Genomic DNA, 24,513 nt, shown 5'->3' with positions numbered 1-24,513 from the left:
CTCTCCCCCCTTCCCTTCTGAGCAACAGGGGCAGACTCCGTGCCAGAGGCCCGTACCCCATGGCTTACCCCTGGTAAGTCGTCCCCCCCACAAGTATCCAAAGCGGTATACTTGTTTCTCAGGGGAACGACCGCAGGGGATCCCTGCACTGACTGCTTTTTCCCAGTCCCTCTTACAGTTACCCACCTATCTCCAATCTTTGGTGTAACTAATTCCCTGAAGCTGCTGTCTATGACCCCTTCTGCCTCCCGAATGATCCGAAGTTCTTCCAACTCCAGCTCCAGTTCCCTAACTCGGTCTTGGAGGAGCTGGTGATGGCAGCACTTCCTGCAGGTAAAATCAGCAGGGACACTAACTGCATCCCTCACCTCAAACATCCTGCAGGAGGAACATTGCACTCCCTTCCCTGCCATTACTCTAACTTTCTACCAAGATCTGGCTAACAACTAAATTAAATTTTTTATAAAAAATAATAATAATATAATAAAATATGGTACTTACCTCAGACCAATGGGTTTTATTATTAGGTTAGAGGAGGAGGGCGGGTGGGAGACACTACACGTGTAGTGTCTCGGGTTTCCTCTCCACCAGAATTTATTGGTGAGGGTCTTCCCAGACGTCCGCGGATCGACTTCCTGTTCCCGCCTAAAACACTAATTTAAAAAAAAAAAAAAAAATTCTCAGCTCCTGCTGAAATTGACTAACCAGCCAGCTCCACTCCCGCCGAAATCGACTGGCCTGCCCCTGCAAAGACAAGTGCTTTTAAAGGACAGACTTACCTCCCAGCAGCCACTTCCGCACTGCTCCCGCTGAAACTGACCAACCAGCTGTTCTCCCGCCGAAATCGACTGGCCTGCCCCTGCAAAGACAAGTGCTTTTAAAGGACAGACTTACCTCCCAGCAGCCACTTCCGCACTGCTCCCGCTGAAACTGACTCACCAGCTGTTCTCCCGCCAAAATCGACTGGCCTGCCCCTGCAAAGACAAGTGCTTTTAAAGGACAGACTTAGCTCCCAGCAGCCACTTCCGCACTGCTCCCGCTGAAACTGACTCACCAGCTGTACTACCGCCGAAATCGACTGGCCTGCCCCTGCAAAGACAAGTGCTTTTAAAGGACAGACTTACCTCCCAGCGGCCACTTCCGCACTGCTCCCGCTGAAACTGACTCACCAGCTGTTCCCCCGCCGAAATCGACTGGCCTGCCCCTGCAAAGACAAGTGCTTTTAAAGGACAGACTTACCTCCCAGCAGCCACTTCCGCACTGCTCCCGCTGAAACTGACTCACCAGCTGTTCTCCCGCCGAAATCGACTGGCCTGCCACTGCAAAGACAAGTGCTTTTAAAGGACAGACTTACCTCCCAGCAGCCACTTCCGCACTGCTCCCGCTGAAACTGACTCACCAGCTGTTCTCCCGCCGAAATCGACTGGCCTGCCCCTGCAAAGACAAGTGCTTTTAAAGGACAGACTTACCTCCCAGCAGCCACTTCCGCACTGCTCCCGCTGAAACTGACTCACCAGCTGTTCTCCCGCCGAAATCGACTGGCCTGCCCCTGCAAAGACAAGTGCTTTTAAAGGACAGACTTACCTCCCAGCAGCCACTTCCGCACTGCTCCCGCTGAAACTGACTCACCAGCTGTTCTCCCGCCAAAATCGACTGGCCTGCCCCTGCAAAGACAAGTGCTTTTAAAGGACAGACTTAGCTCCCAGCAGCCACTTCCGCACTGCTCCCGCTGAAACTGACTCACCAGCTGTACTACCGCCGAAATCGACTGGCCTGCCCCTGCAAAGACAAGTGCTTTTAAAGGACAGACTTACCTCCCAGCGGCCACTTCCGCACTGCTCCCGCTGAAACTGACTCACCAGCTGTTCCCCCGCCGAAATCGACTGGCCTGCCCCTGCAAAGACAAGTGCTTTTAAAGGACAGACTTACCTCCCAGCAGCCACTTCCGCACTGCTCCCGCTGAAACTGACTCACCAGCTGTTCTCCCGCCGAAATCGACTGGCCTGCCACTGCAAAGACAAGTGCTTTTAAAGGACAGACTTACCTCCCAGCAGCCACTTCCGCACTGCTCCCGCTGAAACTGACTCACCAGCTGTTCTCCCGCCGAAATTGACTGGCCTGCCCCTGCAAAGACAAGTGCTTTTAAAGGACAGACTTACCTCCCAGCAGCCACTTCCGCACTGCTCCCGCTGAAACTGACTCACCAGCTGTTCTCCCGCCGAAATCGACTGGCCTGCCCCTGCAAAGACAAGTGCTTTTAAAGGACAGACTTACCTCCCAGCAGCCGCTTCCGCACTGCTCCCGCTGAAACTGACTCACCAGCTGTTCTCCCGCCGAAATCGACTGGCCTGCCCCTGCAAAGACAAGTGCTTTTAAAGGACAGACTTACCTCCCAGCAGCCACTTCCGCATTGCTCCCGCTGAAACTGACTCACCACCTGTTCTCCCACCGAAATCGACTGGCCTGCCCCTGCAAAGACAAGTGCTTTTAAAGGACAGACTTACCTCCCAGCAGCCACTTCCGCACTGCTCCCGCTGAAACTGACTCACCAGCTGTTCTCCCGCCGAAATCGACTGGCCTGCCCCTGCAAAGACAAGTGCTTTTAAAGGACAGACTTACCTCCCAGCAGCCACTTCCGCACTGCTCCCGCTGAAACTGACTCACCAGCTGTTCTCCCGCCGAAATCGACTGGCCTGCCCCTGCAAAGACAAGTGCTTTTAAAGGACAGACTTACCTCCCAGCAGCCGCTTCCGCACTGCTCCCGCTGAAACTGACTCACCAGCTGTTCTCCCGCCGAAATCGACTGGCCTGCCCCTGCAAAGACAAGTGCTTTTAAAGGACAGACTTACCTCCCAGCAGCCACTTCCGCATTGCTCCCGCTGAAACTGACTCACCACCTGTTCTCCCACCGAAATCGACTGGCCTGCCCCTGCAAAGACAAGTGCTTTTAAAGGACAGACTTACCTCCCAGCAGCCACTTCCGCACTGCTCCCGCTGAAACTGACTCACCAGCTGTTCTCCCGCCGAAATCGACTGGCCTGCCCCTGCAAAGACAAGTGCTTTTAAAGGACAGACTTACCTCCCAGCAGCCACTTCCGCACTGCTCCCGCTGAAACTGACTCACCAGCTGTTCTCCCGCTGAAATCGACTGAAATCGAATTACCTCACTGCACCAAATTACCAGAATTCTCACTCTGTCTGTGTCTCACTCACTCAGGCTGTGTCTCCTTGACCTGCGCAATGCTGACTAAGTGCGCTTTCTATCTGTCTTTTATACAGACTTTAGGATGACTCACACTAAAACTTCAAAGAGAAGAATACAATGTGTACCTGTGTGCCCCTTAACAGGCCTCAGGTGACTGCCAGATAACTGCCTCTCAGCAATTAGGGTGGGGGCAGCTTCAGCCAATCAGACACTAATCTACACTGCACTTTTATCTGAAAAACAGCAAAATTAGATTAACCACTTACCTTTCCTGGTTACCTCACTGCACCAAATTACCAAATTCTCACTCTGTCTGTGTCTAACTCAGGCTGTGTCTCCTTGACCTGCGCAATGCTTACTAATGTGCGCTTTCTGGCTGTCTTTTATACAGACTTTAGGATGACTCACACTAAAACTTCAAAGAGAAGAATACAATGTGTACCTTTGTGCCCCATAACAGGCCTCAGGTGACTGCCAGATAACTGCCTCTCAGCAATTAGGGTGGGGGCAGCTTCAGCCAATCAGACACTAATCTACACTGCACTTTTATCTGAAAAACAGCAAAATTAGATTAACCACTTACCTTTCCTGGTTACCTTACTGCACCAAATTACCAAATTCTCACTCTGTCTGTATCTCACTCACTCAGGCTGTGTCTCCTTGACCTGCGCAATGCCTCTTGAAGGGTGTAACAGATAATTGGGGGGGGGGGATTGGGGTCAGATGAGGGAAATGGGTGGAAAGGGGAAGGTGGGAAGGAGAGGAATGGGGGCACTGGGGTGAAGGAGGGATGGGGAAGGGCATTTGGGGGAATTCGGAATTGAGGGAACTGTAGAGATGAGGTAAGGGGATGAGCTGTTGGGCAAAACCTCACCCTTTGAAAATCGTGCTATGTGGGGACAAAGAGAGGCCACTGTGAGCCATACACTTGATAAGTTGGGAGGTCTATAGCATGTGTGGGCATCGCACCTGGGCATGAAGGGGCTGTGCTGATGCCAGTGGATTCTGAGGAGCAAGTACGAAGATCAGATGTGAGGAGGGTGTGAGGAGTCAGCCAGTGATTTTGATGGGGTGGGGGTGGCAATTTGAGAGGTGGCACGTGGAACTGATGCCAGGCGAGAGGTGGTAACTTACCCTTGCAGCTTGGTGGAGGTCATTGATCTTCTTCCTACATTGGACGGCGGTCCTTCTAGTCATGCAGCCTGTATTGCCAGCGGCTGCCACTGCCTCGCAGATGGTATTGGTAACCTTGCTGCTGGTATTCCGATCCCCACGGAACAGTATGTCCCGTCTCGCTTTGACGGCATCAAGATGTCCAGCAAGGTCGGAATCCCCAAAGCGAGGAGCAAGTCCATGCACTGCCTTGCTTGTATGTTGACTGGGAGTGAGTGGTGAGGGAGCATTTAAAAGCAGCTCCCCCTTGTTAGCCGAGAGACACTGAGACGCTAGACTGGCGAATCAGATGATGAGACAGCCAGTCATGGTGAGAAGCTTGTGGGGACTAATTTCCAGTACTAATTGCCATTAAATATGCGCTGTGATCTCGCCAACATGATCGTTGAGAAACACCCTGCTAATTGTGCCCAAAATGACACTTAGAAATTTCTCCATTAAACTGCGTCCAATGCCTCTGGTCAAAATTCACCTTAGGAGTTGGATGGTGGTTATTAGTTCCTCCACAGCTATAATGAGTTTTCATGGCTCCCTTCTTGTTATATGTCCAGGCTGGGGAGACAGATCAACTGCTGTTCCCTTGTTTTGTTAATTATAATAGGCCCACACATTGATAGGTGTGAGGTTCCTCTAATTATTGTTGCACGTTTCCAGAACTGCTGCCAATTTGCCATATCATGTGATCAGAATCAGTCTTTTTTTGCCCCAGTAAAATCCATATTTAAATAAGCAGAAAGAAAGATTTCATTTAAACAGTTTGTCATGTCCATGACAAGGTATTCAAACACAAAGGGAGATTTTTCTAGCACACCTAGGAAGAAACTGTTCCTTCTGGGAAGTTGGTTGGCAAACAAACCTTATCAATTTAAAACAGTTTGTTAAAGTACTAGAGGGAAATAAAGAGAAATGTTTTTATACATACGTTGCGTAGACCAAGTGGCCAAGTGGTGATGTGGTTACTTAATAGGTCACGTGAGGGAAATGCAGAAGTTCTCCCCAGAGTACAAGCATGTAGTAGCTGCTCTGCGAGTGAATTAACTATTGTTTGTGAAAAGTCCTTGTTTGCCAGTCTTTTGGAACCCAGCAGTTGTTCTGGTTGGTTATGTCAGGTTGGACTATACTACCAGACAGAATGGTGGAACTAGATTCCATGGAAAGGCAGTCGGACATGTACATGAAGCATGCCAGTCGGCTGTGTTTACCTTCAAGTTGGCACATAACAAAATCAAAGTATCAAGAGTGATTAGCTGAAAACATTGAGCTTTAATGCAACCACAAAATTGATACGTATAAAAAGAAATAACAAAAGAAATGTTCCGGCAAATCCACTCATGCCAAGAAATCACATTATTTCCCATCGTCTTGAGGGTATTGAAAACTCCTCAATAACTGTTGGTTTCACATCCCATATGACCATTCGACTTTGTCCGATTGTATGGCCAAGGAAAGTGACTTGAGCTTTTCCAAATTCGCCTTTGGCTAGGTTTATCACCAAAACCCGCCTCCTGAAGTCGATCAAGTAACTCCATCAGATGTTTTAAATGTTCTTTCCATGTCTGGCTGAAAATTACCAGATTGACGCTTTATACCGCACAATTGGGTAATCCTGAAACAACTTTGTTAATGAACTGTTGAAATGTGGCTGGGACATTTTTCATGCCAAATGGCATAACTTTGAATTGGTATATACCACCTGGAGTCACAAAAGCTGAAATCTCCTTCACCCTTTTGGATAAAGGCACCTGCCAGTAACCTTTAAGTAAATCCAGTTTGGAAATAAAAGCTGATTGTCCCATTTTCTCAATGCAATCCTCCAAACGTGGGATAGGATAAGAGCTGTTCTTGTAACTGCATTAACCTTTCTATAGTCCACACACAACCGTTGGGTACCATCTGGATTTGGTACCATCACTATGGATGAGCTCCATTGGCTGCAACCCACTTCAATTATGCCATTTTTAAGCATACTCTCAATCTCTTTGTTAACCTGTGCCAATTTTAAAGGGTTAAGTCTGTATGGATATTGTTTGATTGGAACAGCATTTCCCACATCTACATCATGTATAGCCATTTTAGTACCTCCCAATTTATGTCCACAAAAATGCCCAAGTGATATCAATATCGCTTTCAGGCCAGTCCGTTTTTCCTCTGGAAGGTAACTCAACAATTTATCCCAATTTTTAAGAACATCCTCGTTTTCCAATTTAATTGGAGATATGTCAAATTCACAGTCATCTGGATTTGGTTCGTCACTTTGAGTTAGAATCATTAAAACCTCCTTTTTCTCTCCTTCCCTTTCAAAGTACCTTTTAAGCATAATCATATGACACACTCGGTGAGTTTTCCTTCTATCTGAAACTTTTCATTTCTTTTCCACACTCCTGGATTTCTTTTTTAATCTGAGGTACATTCTCCTTATTATCTCCCATCAGATCACCTTTACCTTTACCACTTGAGTATTTCTCATGTCCCCAGCTTCTATCCCTCATAGGCTGAAACTGATGTCGGAAACCAAGCTTTGATTTATGAACTAATTCATAATCATCTGCCATTTCTGCTGTTAATCTCGCAGGTTTAACCCTCTGCTCTTCCACATGAGTTCTCGCTACGTCAGGAATTGAATTTTTATACTCCTCCAAAAGTATAATTTCTCTGAGAGCTTCATATGTTTGGTCTATTTTCAAAGCCCTTATCCACCGATCAAAATTACTCCGTTTGATCCTTTCAAACTCCATATATGTTTGACCAAATTCTTTCCTTAAATTTCTAAACCTTTGTCTGTAGGCTTCAGGCACTCGTTCATATGCATCTAAGATGGATTTTTTCACCTCGTCATACGTCCCAGATACCTCCTCCGGTAGTGATGCAAATACTTCACTAGCCCTACCTATCAGCTTTGTTTGAATCAGTAATACCCACATGTTCAGTGCCCATTTCGTTTGTTTAGCTACCTTCGCAAATGAAATGAAAAAGGCTTCTACCTCCTTCTCATCAAACCTTGGCAATGCTTGCACATATTTAAATAGATCCCCACCAAACCTTCGACTTTGACGCTCTTTCTCACTATCCTCATCACTATCATCCAACTGTACGTTTCCCTTTACGTCTGCCAATTTTAACTGACTGTCATGTTTCATGGCCATTTTCTGAAGTTCAAACTCTCTCTCTTTATCTTTTTCCCTGATCTGTATCTCCCTTTCTCTTTCTTTTTGTTCTGCTAGGGCCATTCTTTCTTTTCTCCTTTCTTCTCTTTTTTTCCTCTCTATCTCTTTCATATTCAAGCTGCTTTAATTCTTTCTCATGTTCCATTTGTTTATGTTGTAACTGAACTTTTGCCATTTCCAATGAGTCAAACTGTATCTCAGGCTACTTTAAATGCTTAGCCACTGCCATAATTACCTCATCTTTTCGCATTTTGTCAGGTAATGTTAACTGCAATGTTTTTGCCAAATCTAACAGTTTGCTTTTAGTCTCTGTCCGTAAGATACTGTGTGTGACCATCTCCACCCCCAAAAACCTCTGAGCCTCTGAAAGAGCCATTGTCCACAACACATTCTCTACTTAAACTAAAATACCACACCTGAAAAGCAACCACAATATGTTCACCCCTCACTGTCTTTAAGTTCACTAAGCCAATCCAACAGATAGACTTTTATCCCCCTTGATCCCCCAATTTGTTATGGGCCATGGTTTAGAGAACCCCAAAGTGTAGCATGAAGCTCACCTGACCCACAACTTTTAATAGATTGTGGTATGGGGAGCACACGGCCCACTCTACAGGTGTGGTCCTGCAGAAATGGAAAAGTATTTTTTAAAGCAAAACAATGCTTATTCTATGAACTCAAATTAACCTTTTTAAAACACAGTGAACATTTTAGCAACCATTAATTCAAATACAACCCCCAAAGACTACAACACTAAGTAAACCTTTAAGCTTTCCTTTTTAACATTCATAACACTTAAAACACCTTTTACCAGAAGCACATCAGGTTAAAGTCACTACTGTTATTAGTTTTAAATCACCAGGATCGATTCTTTAGATTACAGAGAAAGACTATAATAGACCTTCTGGCTGTGACTACAGCTATCCAGCTCTGAAAACGAAACTAAAACACACCCTGCAGCCTGCTCAAAAACAAAAGTAAAAAGCTGACAGACAGCCCAGCTCCACCCACTCTCTGACATCAGTGCAGTAATAAACACCCATTTCTTAAAGGTACTCTCACTACAGATATTTATATACACACCCATTTATAAACACCCATTACTTAAAGGTACTCACACATGACAACAGTAAGCAGCTTCTTCTGAATAGCTTCCTCTCACAGGCAGATTTCAAACGCATCACAAAGCCCCCCAAGGTCCTTCCAGCAGCCTGCAGGCTCCTGGACTACAACGGAAATGCCATCACGGCACTGGGATCCTGCCACCTACTCATCTCCAACTGGAGCATCCATGCACGGTTACGTTTTGAAATTGTCAAGCCAGACAGGGCATCACTACTTGGCGTGCATGCCTGCAAGCAGCTGAACCTCGTGCAGCAGGTTTACACAACGACATCCTCCAATGTGGATCTTCAGGCCGGCATTGATGACATCCTCGCTCAGTACCCGGATGTGTTCGACGGGATGGGCACGCTGCCATATCGATAAAAGATTCTGCTATGACCTGATGCCAAGCCAGTGGTCCACGCACCACGCCGGGTCCCGGCTCCGCTGAGGGAGCGCCTGAAGGCACAGCTCAAGGATTTTCAGCAACAGGGCATCATTTCCAAGGTAATCGAACTGACTGACTGGGTCAGCTCGATGGTATGTGTTAGAAAGCCTTCGGGAGACCTGCGCATCTGCATTGATCCCAAGGATCTCAATAAGGATATAATGCGTGAACACTACCCCATCCGAAGCGGGAAGAAATCACCAGTGAGATGGCACATGCATGTTTTTTCACCAAGTTAAATGCGTCACATGGATTTTGGCAAATCCAGCTGGATGAGTCCAGCAGAAGGCTCTGGCCCTTCACCACACTGTTTGGCAGATACTGCTATAATCGCATGCCATTTGGTATTGTCTCGGCATCGGAGATCTTCCATCGCATCATGAAGCAGATGATGGACGGTGATTGTTGGTATCCTCCTCAAGCTGGACCGGATTTTCATTCCACTCAGTCTCCAGAGCTTGGTGCTCCGCCAAATACATGAGGGACACCTGGGCATCGAGAAGTGCAAATGCAGAGCCAGGCAGGCTGTCTACTGTCCCGGTATTAGCCAGGCCATCTCGTACATGGTCCTCAACTGTGCGACCTGTCAATGCTTCCAGCCAGCGCAGAGCAAGGAGATGCTCCAGCAGCATGAAATCAAGACCTCCCCGTGGTCCAGGGTTGGCATCGGTCTCTTTCGTGCAAATGATCGTGATTACGTGTTGATTATTGACTATTTCTCCAATTACCCTGAAGTTGTGAAGCTCTCAGACCTCATATCTCGGACCGTCATCAAGGCCTGTAAGGAGACGTTCTCCAGGCATGGTATCCCACTCACTATCATGAGTGACAATGGCCCGTGCTTCAACAGCCACGAGTGGTCTCTGTTTGCCAAGTCATACCATTTCAAACATGTCACTTCCAGCCCAAACTATCCGCAGTCCAATGGGAATGTTGAAAAAGGGGTTCACATTGTGAAACAACTCATCTGCAAGGCCGCGGATTCTGCTTCTGACATCTACCTCGCGCTGTTTGCGTACAGGGCGACCCCACTGTCCACTGGCATGTCGCTGGCTCAACTCCTGATGAACAGGGACCTGCGGACGACACTTCCAGCCATACACTTGCCCAACCTGGATCATCTCCCGGTGCTGCAGAAGGTGCAGCAGCTCCGAAACCAGCAAAAGCAGGGCTATGATGCTCATGCCACCGAATTGCCCGTGTTATCCCCGGCAGACACTGTCAGGCTCAAGATACCGGGTGGTGGTTGGTCTGCTCCAGCTGTCGTTGTTCGACACGCTGCGCCCCATTCGTATGTTGTACGTATGGCTGATGGTTCTGTTGTGCGACGAAACAGACGGGCACTGCGCAAAGTTGCCTACCCGCAACCGCTTTCTTCTCCGTTTCCGTCCGTTGTTTTGCCACCTCCTGATACCTCGAACCACAAGGCCACCAGTCAGGCTTCCATCCCGCCTGTCAAGGCCCCGTCATCCCCAGCACCACCTCTCCGGCGGTCGACAAGGATCGGACGCAAGCCCCAGAGACTGGACTTATGAACATTTGTTTTGTTTGCTATGTTCTGTTTTCTCACATTAGACAGCTGTCTTCACATGTAAATACGTTCACATATGCCACTACTTGTAAATATGTTAATATATGCCTCCACATGTAAGTACGTTCCCATGTGCCAACAAAACATTAAAAAAAGACGAGATGTCATGTTATGCAGACATGCAGATAATGATATACAGACAGGCACAGACAGGCAGCTAATGAACACAGAGAACAGGACATGACCAATGAGCAGGCAGGACACTCAGGGGTGGTATCTCACTATAAAAGGCACGAGGCACTCACACTCCACCTCATTCCACTGATGAACATCTACAGAGTGAGTCAGGATGTATGTACAGTATCAAACCTCCAGCACATAGCTAAGAGCTAGTCTGGTTCAGTCAGACAGAGTAACCACACATAGGTTAGCAGAGAGTCAAACTCAGAGAGAACTGTGCTAACTGTGCTACTGGTTCAATAAATCAGATTGAACTAACTTCAAGGTCTGGAGTATCTTTTGGTTAAAGCTGCATCCAGTTGCAGCCTCTGTTATCCCAGAGTACATAACACATAATGACAAGACTGGTGGTGAGTGTTCACTACAGCTGGTAGAAGTGGAGCAGATCGTAGAGCCTGTGCAGAAGGAAAGGACCTTGTAGCATTCATATCTCATGACTCAGTAAGTTGTGTTATATAGTTGAAAATGAATGAATTTGCAACTATTGTAGCAAGTCATCAGTAAGCAATAAGTAAGCAAGTAGCATTGCTGGACCTGTGATATGTTGCAATTAGCATGAAGGTACACCAGTACTCCACGTGAGTATTAATTACACACCGAGGGAGGCTTTGGAATTCTATCCATATGCTTGATTGACCTGGATGGAGCTGATGTAGGGTTCCGGGGATAGGGTGGAGGTGTGGGGATAGGGTGGAGGTGTGGGTTTGGGTCGGTGCTCTTTCCAAGGGCCGGTACAGACTCACTGGGCCGAATGGCCTCCTTCTGCACTGTAAATTCTATGATAATCTATGTTCAGTCTCAATAACCTTGTTGCTGGAACGGGAAAACTACATTAATGATCTGGTCTCCCTGTGTCCCTAATTCTCTTGCAGAAAGGCCTTGGGAACAAAATTGGGCGTTGAATCATGCATTGATAATGGACGGGGTCAAAGTGTGATTGTGCCTCCATGTGATTTGTAGTTTAGATTTTCTCCCTCTAGTTTCCATGCTGCCTTCTCTCCTACAAGGTTCTTGTTGCGGTCCTTCGATTTCCTTAATTCAATCGTAATGTAGTGTTCCTGAAGCTGCTCGTCTCCAAACAGTGCTGAAAACCCAGGGGCAGAATCAGTCTATCTGGCAGCTTGTGGACCATGAAACCCAACTGTGGAAGTGCATCTCATAAGATGTCACGGCGTTCATTGACAATGATGTATGCAGCTGTGTAATAAGTGACACTATTGTACAATAAAATGAGTTGCCGGTCACACTTGATAATTTCAGAAGCACATGAGATGTCAATTACCTCTGGAGGATAACTTGAAGACTGGTGGACACAGTTTGTGGGATGGTTTGGATATCAGCACAAGTGTCGGCACGGTAGCACAGTGGTTAACACTGTTGCCTCACAGCACCAGGGTGTCAGGTTCGATACCCGGCTTGGTTCACTGTCTGTGCAGAGTCTGCACATTCTCCCTGTGTCTGCCTGGGTTTCCTTCGGGTGCTCTGGTTTCCTCCCACAAGTGCCAAAAGACGTGCTGTTAGGTAATTTGGACATTCTGAATTCTCCATCCGTGTACCCAAACAGGCGCCAGAATTTGGTGACGAGCGGCTTTTCACAGTAACTTCATTGCAGTGTTAATGTAAGCCTACTTGTGACAATAAAGATTATTATTATACAGCTAGCTGTGATCTGTTCAATGCAGGCATCCATGTCAAGCACATAGAAATATCAGTGAGCAACTGATTTCAGTCAATGACATGATGGGTAACCAAGATGTGTGTGGGAAGCGGTGATAGGGCCTTCCAGGACATTGTGCAGAATTATGCTATATTCTCTGGAAAAGACAAGGGGCTCAATGTGCTGACTGATAAGGGGCGTCATTCTCCGACCCCCCGCCGGGTCGGAGAATCGCCGGGGGCTGGCGTGAATCACGCCCCCGCCGGTTGCCGAAGTCTCCGGCACCGGAGATTCGGCGGGGGCGGGAATCGTGCCGCGCCGGTTGGCGGGCCCCCCCCGCTCGATTCTCCGGCCCGGATGGGCCGAAGTCCCGCCGATAAATTGCCTGTCCCGCCGGCGTGGATTAAACCACCTTTTGAACGGCGGGACAAGGCGGCGGGGGCGGGCTCCGGGGTCCTGGGGGGGGCGCGGGGCGATCTGGCCCCGGGGGGTGCCCCCACGGTGGCCTGGCCCGCTATCGGGGCCCACCGATCCGCGGGCGGGCCTGTGCCGTGGGGGCACTCTTTCCCTTCCGCCTCCGCCACGGTGGAGACCATGGCGGAGGCGGAAGAGACTCCCTCCACTGCGCAGGCGTGGGAAACTGTTAGTGGCCGCTGACGCTCCCGCGCATGCGCCGCCCGGGGATGTCATTTCCGCGCCAGCTGGCGGGGCAACAAAGGCCGTTTCCGCCAACTGGCGGGGCGGAAATTCCTCCGGCGCCAGCCTAGCCCCTCAATGTTGGGGCTCGGCCCCCAAAGATGCGCGATGCCCATCTGATTGGCGACGTTTTGGGCGCCAGTCGGCGGACATTGCGCCGTTTCAGGAGAATTTCGCCCAAGTAAACCATCCTGAGCAATGGTAGAAATCTGGAGGTAACATTTAACATCACAAATGCTGATAAGCTTCATTGAACAACAGCTGCCTTGCAACAGGTGGACATGCATTCAATGGAGAGGGAGACATTCAGACTGGATAGATAGCCATGCTGGCCTGCTAGTGAAAGTGCATTTTGTTGAACCTGACACAATGACATCAATGGACAGAGGAATGAGACGTCTGCTGTATGAAGGAACAAACTTATCATGTTGGGTCCTCACAATCAGGCACATTGCAGCTTACAAAATCTGAAGGGATATACGCAGATCTAGGTATATCTTAGTGTTATCAATTGTACCCACTTAGCTATCAAAACACTAATAGAGCATCCAGCCATAATCCTAAACAGAGAAGGCCTCCAGTCATTGAATGTCTTATTGTGTGATCACAGGAAATTGATCTGGCAAGTCTGCGCTCAGTTCCTGGGCAGCTGCCATCATGCCTTTATTCTTCTAGAGTCCCAGGCACCACACATCTTCAAGCCAACACCCAAACTTCATGAATCTGCTGGGGAATAAACGTTATCCTCTGAAGAAGTGGCTCCCGATGCTCATCAAGTACCAACTTTCAATGCAGAGAGGAATTATAGCCAAAGACCTCTACTAACACAATGAAGTGAGGAGACCATTGGCACCTTGAAGGTGTGCCTTTATTGCTTTGACTGGTCTGGTGGAACCCTGCAATATGAGCCAGCCAGAATGTCTTGTATAGTGCTTGTTTGCTGCACACTGCACAACATGACAATATAAAGAGGCATGGAGCTTGATGAAGCGGAAGACCTGGCCTGCAACTCTTCCTCTGAGGAAGACAGGGTGGTAGTAGATGATGAAGCCCAGCACCCAGACATTGGACAAAAACCACCAAGACCATACCAGGCCAAATGACAATAAGCAGACAGCATGACCACTTGAAGAGCTCTCAGTGTTATGACTGATGACTCTGGAACTCTCTTTCCATCAGAGAAAAATTCGCCACAGATCTGAATAACTCCGTTGCAGTCCAAACATATTGAAAATGGGGTCATCACCATCAACAGTTTCCCACAACACAGACCATGGTACTGGAGGAAACTCAGGCCCCAGTGAAGATGTCTTGCATTCGTGCCAATTTCCACAGGTGCTCCGTCTGTGACAGAGGATGAGGTAGACGCAGCTTGCTCCCTTGTCTCTGCTCATGGCTAAGATGTCTGTATCTTTTTTCTTCATTGTGGGGGCTCACCCACAGGCTGCTGCATCTGCATTATTGTAGGGGCAATCTCTGTCATGGGGCCTTGCGGCATAGATGGTTCCTCAGTCGGAGGGGCTGAGGAGGTGAGAGATGATGCTGGCACACCCTGAGGACTGGTACCTTCATCAGCCTCTTTGACTGCCTCAAACAATCTTCAATGCTCGATAATCCCACCACTGCCACCATTGGGTCGCAGCTGACCTCTATTCCATACATCTCTGTGTCACCAGTAACACTAACTGTTCAATGCTACTGTGAGCATCATTTCTTCTATGCTTGTCAGAATACTGTTCCTGCATGCACCCAGAGTGGTGCTGCATATGGCTGTCCAACTGGTTGTCAACTCTCAATGAAGACGTTAATGTGCACAAAAACAAATAATCATGGAACACTTGCTCTACATGGACTTTTCCATTCTCTACCTATGATTTTCAATACCTCAGGGATCTCTGGCATTCAGGAACTCACCTGCCTCTGATGCTCCAGAAAAGTCCTCCCTCTGTGTGACACCCAAAGTCCAACAGTTTCACCCAGCAAAGCATGGCTGTGGCTGTTCTCTGAGAATGTCTACCTACTGCTGATTATGCCACACCCTCCGTCTCCTGCATGCGTGTGATATGTGACACACACGGTGCTCTCGATTTTAAGCTAGAAATGAGCCCAATCGAGGCGAGTGTATCTATGCTGGTGGAAGATGCAGATGAATGATGAATTGTACAGACTCTGCAACATCTTTTATTCTCAAGGAGGCCAGAAATAACTGGGTTTGGACATTCTTCTCCCACTCACCAGCTGACCCTCTGTGTAACACCAGAGGGTGGTGACGTTGAGGACTCAAGCCATTCAGCAGATGTCTCAGCACAACCAACTCCATATATGACAGTGGTTGAATAGTCCAAGTGCTTTGAGCAGGAGTACAGGCGTATCAGATTAAGCTGTCAGATGACCCTGCTCTTTATTCATAGAATTTACAGTGTTGAAGAAGGCCTTTCGACCCATCGAGCCTGCACCGGGTCTTGGAAAGAGCGCCCTACCCAAGCCCACACTTCCACCCTATCCCCATAACCCAATAACCCCACCCAACACTAAGGGAAATTTTAGATACTAAGGGCAATTTAGCATGGCCAATCCACCTAACCTGCACATCTTTGGACTGTGGGAGGAAACCGGACCATCCGGAGGAAACCCACGCACACACGGGGAGAACGTGCAGACTCCGCACAGACAGTGACCCAAGCCGGGAATCGAACCTGGGACCCTGGAGCTGTGAAGCAATTGTGCTAACCACTATGCTATCGAGCTGCCCCACGGTGAAACATCTCACCTCTCACCATCATCCATGGCCTGACACAATGAACCCTCATGATCTCCATCAGTCTACTCTACCTTGGTCAGCATGTGGAGTTCTGGCCCACCACATTTCCCTTGAACTCTGCATTTTCTTCTGTGACAGGATGAAGAGAGAATGAGATGTGAGTAGCCTAACCTCCCTCACCTTTTCCAGCATGACATCCACATTTGATCTTGCTCACTTCAGTGATACCCTCTGTTTACTTGCGCCCCATATGTGTGGGCAGTTGGTGTCTCAGTGATACAACTGGCCACTTGATTTGACAACGTTTTTTTGATAAATTTATAGTACCCAATTTTTATTTTTCCAATTAAGGGTCAATTTAGCGTGGCCAATCCACCTAGTCTGCACATCTTTTTGGGTTGTGGGGGCGAAACCCACGCAAACACAGGGAGAATGTGCAAATTCCACACGGACAGTGACCCAGCGCCGAGATCGAACCTGGGACCTCGGTGCCGTGAGGCAGCAGTGCTAACCACTGCGCCATCGTGCTGCCTTGATTTGATAAAGTTAAGGAGAACTGTGGGCACTCAGCCTTCTCAGCTTGTTGCGTGTTGGTACAGACAGAGTTAGAGGCTTGTCACCCAAGTGTCGCTTGCCACTTACTTTTCTGGACTTTATCAGGTCCTTGAAGTGCTTTTTGCACTGGATCCCTATTCTCTTTCTGACTCCCCAGCTGCTGACCTCTGTTGCCACCTCCATCCATTCCCTCTTGGTTTCACAAAATCACAGAATAATACAGTGCAGAAGAGGCCCTTCGGCCCATCGGGTCTGCACCAAAGCATGGTAGACACTTTACCTGCCTCTTTTGGTAGATGTCTTCGTCTGAACATCGGAAACAGAACATTTTGCCTGTAGGACCCGACAGTCATTAAAGCCTAGAGGGAGGCATCTGAAAATCATGGAGCTGCCTTGGATGCCTGGGGAATCCTTGGATGGCTCTCCAATGTTCTACTGCTCCAATGCTTCAGGGAAGAACAAGCCTTGTCCTGACTACCATTCACTTTTTCAAAGGGCTCTCCATTCCTTGGCACTACCTCCAGGCCATTGTTTGAATTCACCCCTGTGCTAGAATGTCCTTTTATATTTCAAATTTGAGTTGCATTATTGATGTTGATACAATGCAGGATCAGGATGCAAAAGTGATCCAACCGTCAGGTAGGTTCCCCACTCTGGATTGAACATCCAGCTCCAGACATGTCAAACAGTGAGTAAGGTTTGTAAGCAACAAATCATGAATGAAGGTGGAACTCTAAACCATTTCTTTAAAATGTCTAGTAATATGACACTTCCCTTTGTAATCAAATTGGTTGGGTACTTTGGTTCTTAACAATATGTTTATCAATTTCTGTGAAATCAACATTCTTCCTCAAAGCTGTTACAAGGATTACTAATCAAGGCTATTTCAAGTTTCTGAATGGATTTTCCCACAGAGTTCTTGGGACAGCATTTGGTTTTCAAGTCCAAATCAAAATATGATTCTGTGGAAGATATTCCAATGCTCAGCAGTTAGTGTTTTATAAATTTGTAAAATTAACAAAACAGATTATACTTTAAAAGTCATAAACTGATATTATTGTTCCTTCATTTGATATTTTAATGTGACACTTACTAATGAAATCATCAGGTTTAGTGCAACACAGACTCGAATTTCAGCGTCAGATAAATTTAACATTAAATAGGTAAATGAACTAACTCTATTTAATACAAAAAGTACATTTACAGGAACAACTTAAAACACTTATTTGAAAATCAGTTTCGTTATTTCTTAATTGGCTGTATGCCAACACGCAAGTGCTTACTCAGCTTCTTATCGCTGCTGTCTGGAAACTTACTGTTGTCTGGTTATATTGTTCTAAATATAGTTCTAAATTCCATTATTTAGGTGGTCAGCCATTTAAAGGATTCAAAGCTGCATTGAATTGACATACAAATAAAGGTGCCAAATAGCATGTAAGCAGCCTTGCAGGATGCTTGAAATTGAATAGAATGGCTTGACCTATTGATCAAATACAATCAGTTTGAGTGACCCTTTAGATGGAACCCCATCCAAGGACATTGGCGGCAATAAATATGTGATAAGACAAAACATTTCTTAAAGTGACACTCCCATGACAATACATATGACTGGAATTGCGTCACTCACCAAAATGGGTAAGAAAAGGAAGTGGTATCCTTTAAGAAGCATGTTGGACTATTTGCATACGCCAATAAGGGGCTAAATACTTTCTTCAGGTTCGAGCTGCAACATTGCTGACTGCTTCAGGAAAAAAATCAAATTTAAACATCAAATACAAAAAAAATAATTCTGGATCCCTTCGATGAAAGTATATAAGCAGGAAGAAAAAAGTTGTTCTCATCATTATTATTTTCAAGTGCATGAGGGAATAATGTTGTGGCACAAGTACTGGGCATTAGCGATGGAGAGATGGGGATGGCTTAGAGATCAGATGACAGTACTAAATATCATACTGCCACTTGGATCTAATTGTCACTCATGTTGAACTGATGTCCCCAATAATTGATCTGTCATGATCTACAGCTTTGACAAAGGGTCACCTGGACTCGAATACGTTACCTTTTTTCTTTCCATACAGATGCTGCCAGACCTGCTGAGATTTTCCAGCATTTTCTCTTTGGTTTCATGAACTACACCAGTGTTCTTCAAAGTCGGGGGCGCGGCGCGCGGGTGGGTCGCGGGCAGGTGTTGGGAGGATCGCGGAGCAGTCCTTCGCGGCGCTCCCGATCGCACAAATCCCCGCGCAGCAGCCGCTTTTCATAACGCTGGCTGCAAGCGGCCTTTAAAATGGCCACGAACATGTAAAAAAAATCGGCCACGTTGCGCATGCACGCCGATGATCGGGCGCGCATGCGCAGTGCTGCCGCTATTTTTTTAACCGGTCGCAGCTTTTTGTTTCAAGTTCAGGAGGGGTTTTATTTATTTATTTTATTCATTTAATTTTTATTTTTTTCATTTATTTTATTCATTATATATTTTTTACAAGTTTGGGGGGGTTTTATTCATTTAAAATTTATTTTATTCATTTTTTTTTACAAGTTCGGGGTGGTTTTATTTCATAAAATTTTACGGGAAAAAAATGCAGAACTTTGGACAGATGGAGACTCCATACTTTCCGACTCAGGAAGGCTTCACCTTCATCTAACAGGTTCCAATGGAGCAGCGTGTACGAGGGCCATAGGGACCCAAAGCCATTTCCTCCATTTTTATCAGCCCGTCTTCATATTAAAGATACCCTCCATCGTATTGTGTGGCACTACCACCATGCTAAATGGGAGAGACTTTGAACAGATCTAACAACTCAAGACTGGGCATCCATGAGGTGCTGTGGGCCATCAGCAGCAGCAGAATTGTATTCATCCGCAATCTGCAAACTCATGGCCCGGCATATTCCCCCACTGTTACCACCAAGTCAGAGGATCAACCCTGGTTCAATGAAGAGTGCAGGAGAGCATGCCAGGAGTATACAGAGCTAAGTGATTCCACAATGAACGCATCATACTACAACATGGTAATGTGGTAGAAGTATAATTATGAAGGTACCGTAATACCTCCGTACAGTGTTTTGTATCTATTTACAATTCTATTAACTATTTATAATTTATGATTCATGATTAGCTATACACTTTAAAATGAAGCAATCAGTTGATCGGTGGCCCTGGTCGTCCTCTGTGATCGTTGAAGCTTCGGTGGTGACTCCGGTGGAGGGTCAGGCGTCTGTGACTCCGGGAGCGTGGCGTCGATCTCTGTGGCAGCTTCACCACCCCTAGACGGCGCTGGTGGGGAAAATGGTTGACCTGGGAAGGGAGCGTCTGCGGGATGCGTCGGTGGGTGGGGGCACTAGACAGGGCCGGTGGGAGGGCCGATCCTCCTGTAAGGTGCACTGGTGGAAGGGAGGGTGGGACTGGTGGCTGGGGTGTGCGTGGGGTCCGGCGGGCGCCATGTCTCGTAGGGAGACCGTATCTTGCCGGCCGTCGGGGTACGCCATGTAGGCGTACTGGGGGTTAGCGTGGAGAAGATGGACCCTCTCGACCAACGGGTCCGACTTGTGTGCCCGCACGTGTTTTCGGAGCAGGATGGGTCTGGGAGCTGCCAGCCAGGTTGGGAGCGAGGTCCCAGAGGAGGACTTCCTGGGGAAGACAAGGAGACGTTCGTGAGGTGTCTGGTTGGTTGTAGTACAAAGCAGTGACCGGATGGAGTGGAGGGCACCTGGGAGGACTTCCTGCCAGCGAGAGACTGGGAGATTCCTGGACCGTAGGGCCAGTAGGACGGTCTTCCAGACCGTTCCGTTCTCCCTCTCTACCTGTCCGTTACTAGTGATAATTTACCAAAATTCACTAGACTCTGGGGTGGTCCCGGCGGATTGGAAATTAGCAAACGTGACACCACTTTAAAAAAGGAGGTAGGCAGAAAGCCCGTAATTATAGGCCAGTGAGCTTAACTTCGATAGTAGGGAAGGTGCTGGAATCTCTCATCAAGGTAGAAATAGTGAGGCATCTGGATGGAAATTGTCCCATTGGGCAGATGCAGCATGGGTTCATAAAGGGCAGGTCGTGCCTAACTAATTTAGTGGAATATTTTGAGGACATTAACAGTGCGGTAGATAACGGGGAGCCAATGGATGTGGTATATCTGGATTTCCAGAAAGCCTTTGACAAGGTGCCACACAAAAGGTTGCTGCATAAGATAAAGATGCATGGCATTAAGGGGAAAGTAGTAGCATGGATAGAGGATTGGTTAATTAATAGAAAGGAAAGAGTGGGGATTAATGGGTGTTTCTCTGGTTGGCAATCAGTAGCTAGTGGTGTCCCTCAGGGATCAGTGTTGGGCCCACAACTGTTCACAATTTACATAGATGATTTGGAGTTGGGGACCAAGTGCAATGTGTCCAAGTTTGCAGACGGCACTAAGATAAGTGGTAAAGCAAAAAGTGCAGAGGATATTGGAAGTCTGCAGAGGGATTTGGATAGGCTAAGTGAATGGGCTAGGGTCTGGCAGATGGAATACAATGTTGACAAATGTGAGGTTATCCATTTTGGTAGGAATAACAGCAAAAGGGATTATTATTTAAATGATAAAATATTAAAACATGCTGCTGTGCAGAGAGACCTGGGTGTGCTAGTGCATGAGTCGCAAAAAGTTGGTTTAATGGTTGATCAACACGGGTTGCGGGCCACGTTCCCGTATCTCGACAATGTAACCATCTGCGGCCACGATCAGCAGGACCACGACGCCAACCTCCCCGACAATGTAACCATCTGCGGCCACGATCAGCAGGATCACGATGCCAACCTCCAAAAATTCCTCCAGACCGCTAAAGCCTTGAACCTCACGTACAACGAGGACAAGTGCGTTTTCAGCACAAACCGGCTGGCCATCCTGGGCTACGTAGTGCGCAATGGGATAATAGGCCCCGACCCCGAAAGTATGCGCGCCCTCATGGAATTTTCCCTCCCGCACTGCTCAAAAGCCCTGAAACGCTGCCTGGGGTTCTTTTCATACTACGCCTAGTGGGTCCCCCAGTACGCAGACAAGGCCCACCCCCTAATACAGACCACGACGTTCCCTCTGTCGACAGAGGCTTGCCAGGCCTTCAGCCGCATCAAAGCGGATATCGCAAAGGCCACGATGCGCGCCATCGACGAGTCCCTCCCCTTCCAGGTCGAGAGCGATGCCTCCGACGTAGCACTAGCGGCCACCCTTAACCAAGCGGGCAGACCCGTGGCCTTTTTCTCCCGAACCCTCCACGCTTCAGAAATCCGCCACTCCTCAGTGGAAAAGGAAGCCCAAGCCATAGTGGAAGCTGTGCGACATTGGAGGCATTACCTGGCCGGCAGGAGATTCACTCTCCTCACGGACCAACGGTCGGTCGCCTTCATGTTCGAAAATGCACAGCGGGGCAAAATCAAAAACGACAAGATCTTAAGGTGGAGGATCGAGCTCTCCACCTTCAACTACGAGATCTTGTATCGTCCCGGAAAGCTGAACGAGCCGTCCGATGCCCTATCCCGCGGCACATGTGCCAACGCACAAATTAACCGCCTCCAAACCCTCCACGAGGACCTCTGCCACCCGGGGGTCACTCGGTTTTACCATTTTATCAAGTCCCGCAACCTCCCATACTCCTTAGAGGAGGTCCGTACAGTCACAAGGAACTGCCACATCTGCGCAGAGTGCAAACCGCATTTTTTCAGGCCGGATGGTGCGCAGCTGATTAAGGCTTCCCGCCCCTTTGAACGCCTTAGTCTGGATTTCAAAGGACCCCTCCCCTCCACCGACCGCAACATATATTTCCTTAATGTGGTGGACGAGTACTCCCGCTTCCCATTCGCCATCCCCTGTTCTGACATGACCGCGGCCACAGTCATTAAAGCCCTGAACACCATATTCACACTGTTCGGTTGCCCCGCATACATCCACAGCGACAGGGGGTCCTCCTTCATGAGTGACGAGCTGCGCCAGTTCCTGCTCAGCAACGCCATAGCCTCGAGCAGGACGACCAGCTACAACCCCTGGGGGAACGGGCAAGTAGAGAGGGAGAACGGCACGGTCTGGAAGACCGTCCTACTGGCCCTACGGTCCAGGGACCTCCCAGTTTCACGGTGGCAGGAGGTCCTTCCGGACGCCCTCCACTCCATCCGGTCACTACTGTGTACTAGCACTAACCAAACGCCTCATGAGCGCCTCCTTGTCTTCCCCAGGAAGTCCTCCTCTGGAACGTCGCTGCCGACCTGGCTGGCGGCCCCAGGACCCATCTTGCTCCGAAAGCACGTGCGGGCGCACAAGTAGGACACGTTGGTCGAAAGGGTTCACCTCCTTCACGCGAACCCGCAGTACGCTTACGTGGAGTACCCCGACGGCCGACAGGACACGGTCTCTCTGCGAGATCTGGCGCCCGCCGGCAACACACACACCCCCCCCGACACCAATCACCCAACCCCCCCCCCCTTCCTGCCACCGCCGCACCCCGCGACCACCCCCTTCCCAGGAGGATCAGTCCTCCTCCCAGGCCTGACCAGGAATGAAGCCCAAGCTGAAACCATAAGGCTCCCGGAGACGACAACACCGGAACAAGCACCACCACCACCACCGGGGCCGAGGCGATCGACACGGACGACCAGACCGCCCGACCGACTCGTGGCGTCGATCTAACAGTACAATATGTGGACTTTTAACGAGAACATTTTGTCTTTTCCTGACGATTACTGTAAATAGTTTGAAAAAAAAAACCTTGTACATACTGTAATAACATGCGAAAGTTTTCCTCCCAGGACCAGCCTTGTAAACCCTTACCACCATGCGAAGCATCACCCCGCCGGGTTCATTTTTAACAAGGGGTGAATGTGGTAGTATGCATTAGGGGTCATGTGGGACTGTGAAGCCATGATGTCATTGGCTGACAGATCCCGGGTCCTGGTTGGACGTTGACCTCTAGCTCTGCCCTGAAGGCGGAGTATAAGTCTTGTACATACTGTAATAACATGCAAAAGTTTTCATCCCGGAATGCCTGAGGATCAGCCCCCACGCAATGAACGCGGCAGCAGCTTTCAAGCACTGGCAGACTTGTTTTGAGGCCTACCTCAGAACGGCCACCGGCCGGGTCACAGAAGACCAAAAACTACAGGTCCTGCACTCGAGGTTAAGCACGGAGATTTTCTCTCTCATCGAAGACGCAGAGGATTTCCAGACGGCGTTCGCAGCACTAAAAAGTCTCTATGTCCGCCCAGTAAACCAGATCTACGCTCGCTATCAACTCGCAACGAGACGGTAAAGTCCCGGAGAATCGATAGATGAATTCTACGCCGCGCTACTAATTTTGGGACGAGCCTGCAGCTGCCCGTCGGTGAACGCAAATGAACACACGGACATGTTAATGCGCGATGCTTTTGTGGCAGGTATGAACTCCTCCCAAATCCGCCAAAGACTTCTAGAAAAAGAGTCGCTAGGACTCTCAGAGGCACGGGCCCTAGCAGCCTCCCTAGACGTGCCTACGGCCCCGACCGCGTGGCAGCCCATTGGGCTCCGTACGTACCCGTCGCCACAAACCCACCCCCCCCCCCCGGACACCCCACAGGCTTGCGCGGTCCAAACGCCAAGTCGCACCGGGGGCATCCGCTGCTATTTCTGCGGCCAGGCGAAACACCCCCGGCAGCGCTGCCCGGCCCGCGCAGCGATCTGCAAGAGCTGCGGGAAAAAGGGCCATTTCGCGGCTGTGTGCCGGTCCCGCGAGGTCGCCGCTGTCCCGGGAGAACAGGGAGCCCTGCACGCCGTTTATGATCCCCAACCCCCCCAGCGCCCCATGTACGACCCGCAGGCGCAGCCACTCTGGGTCCCGACCACCGCGGTCCCGGGAGAACAGGGAGCCCTGCACGCCGCTTACGCTCCCCAACCCCCCCCCCCCGCACCCCATGTATGACCCGCCGGCGCTACCACTTTGGGTCCCGACCACCGCTCTCCCCGGAGAAGAGGGAGTTCTGCG

The sequence above is a fragment of the Scyliorhinus torazame genome, chromosome 6 (assembly GCF_047496885.1).
Source record: "Scyliorhinus torazame isolate Kashiwa2021f chromosome 6, sScyTor2.1, whole genome shotgun sequence".
Taxonomy (NCBI): Eukaryota; Metazoa; Chordata; class Chondrichthyes; order Carcharhiniformes; family Scyliorhinidae; genus Scyliorhinus; species Scyliorhinus torazame.
This window is presented reverse-complemented; position numbering follows the sequence as displayed.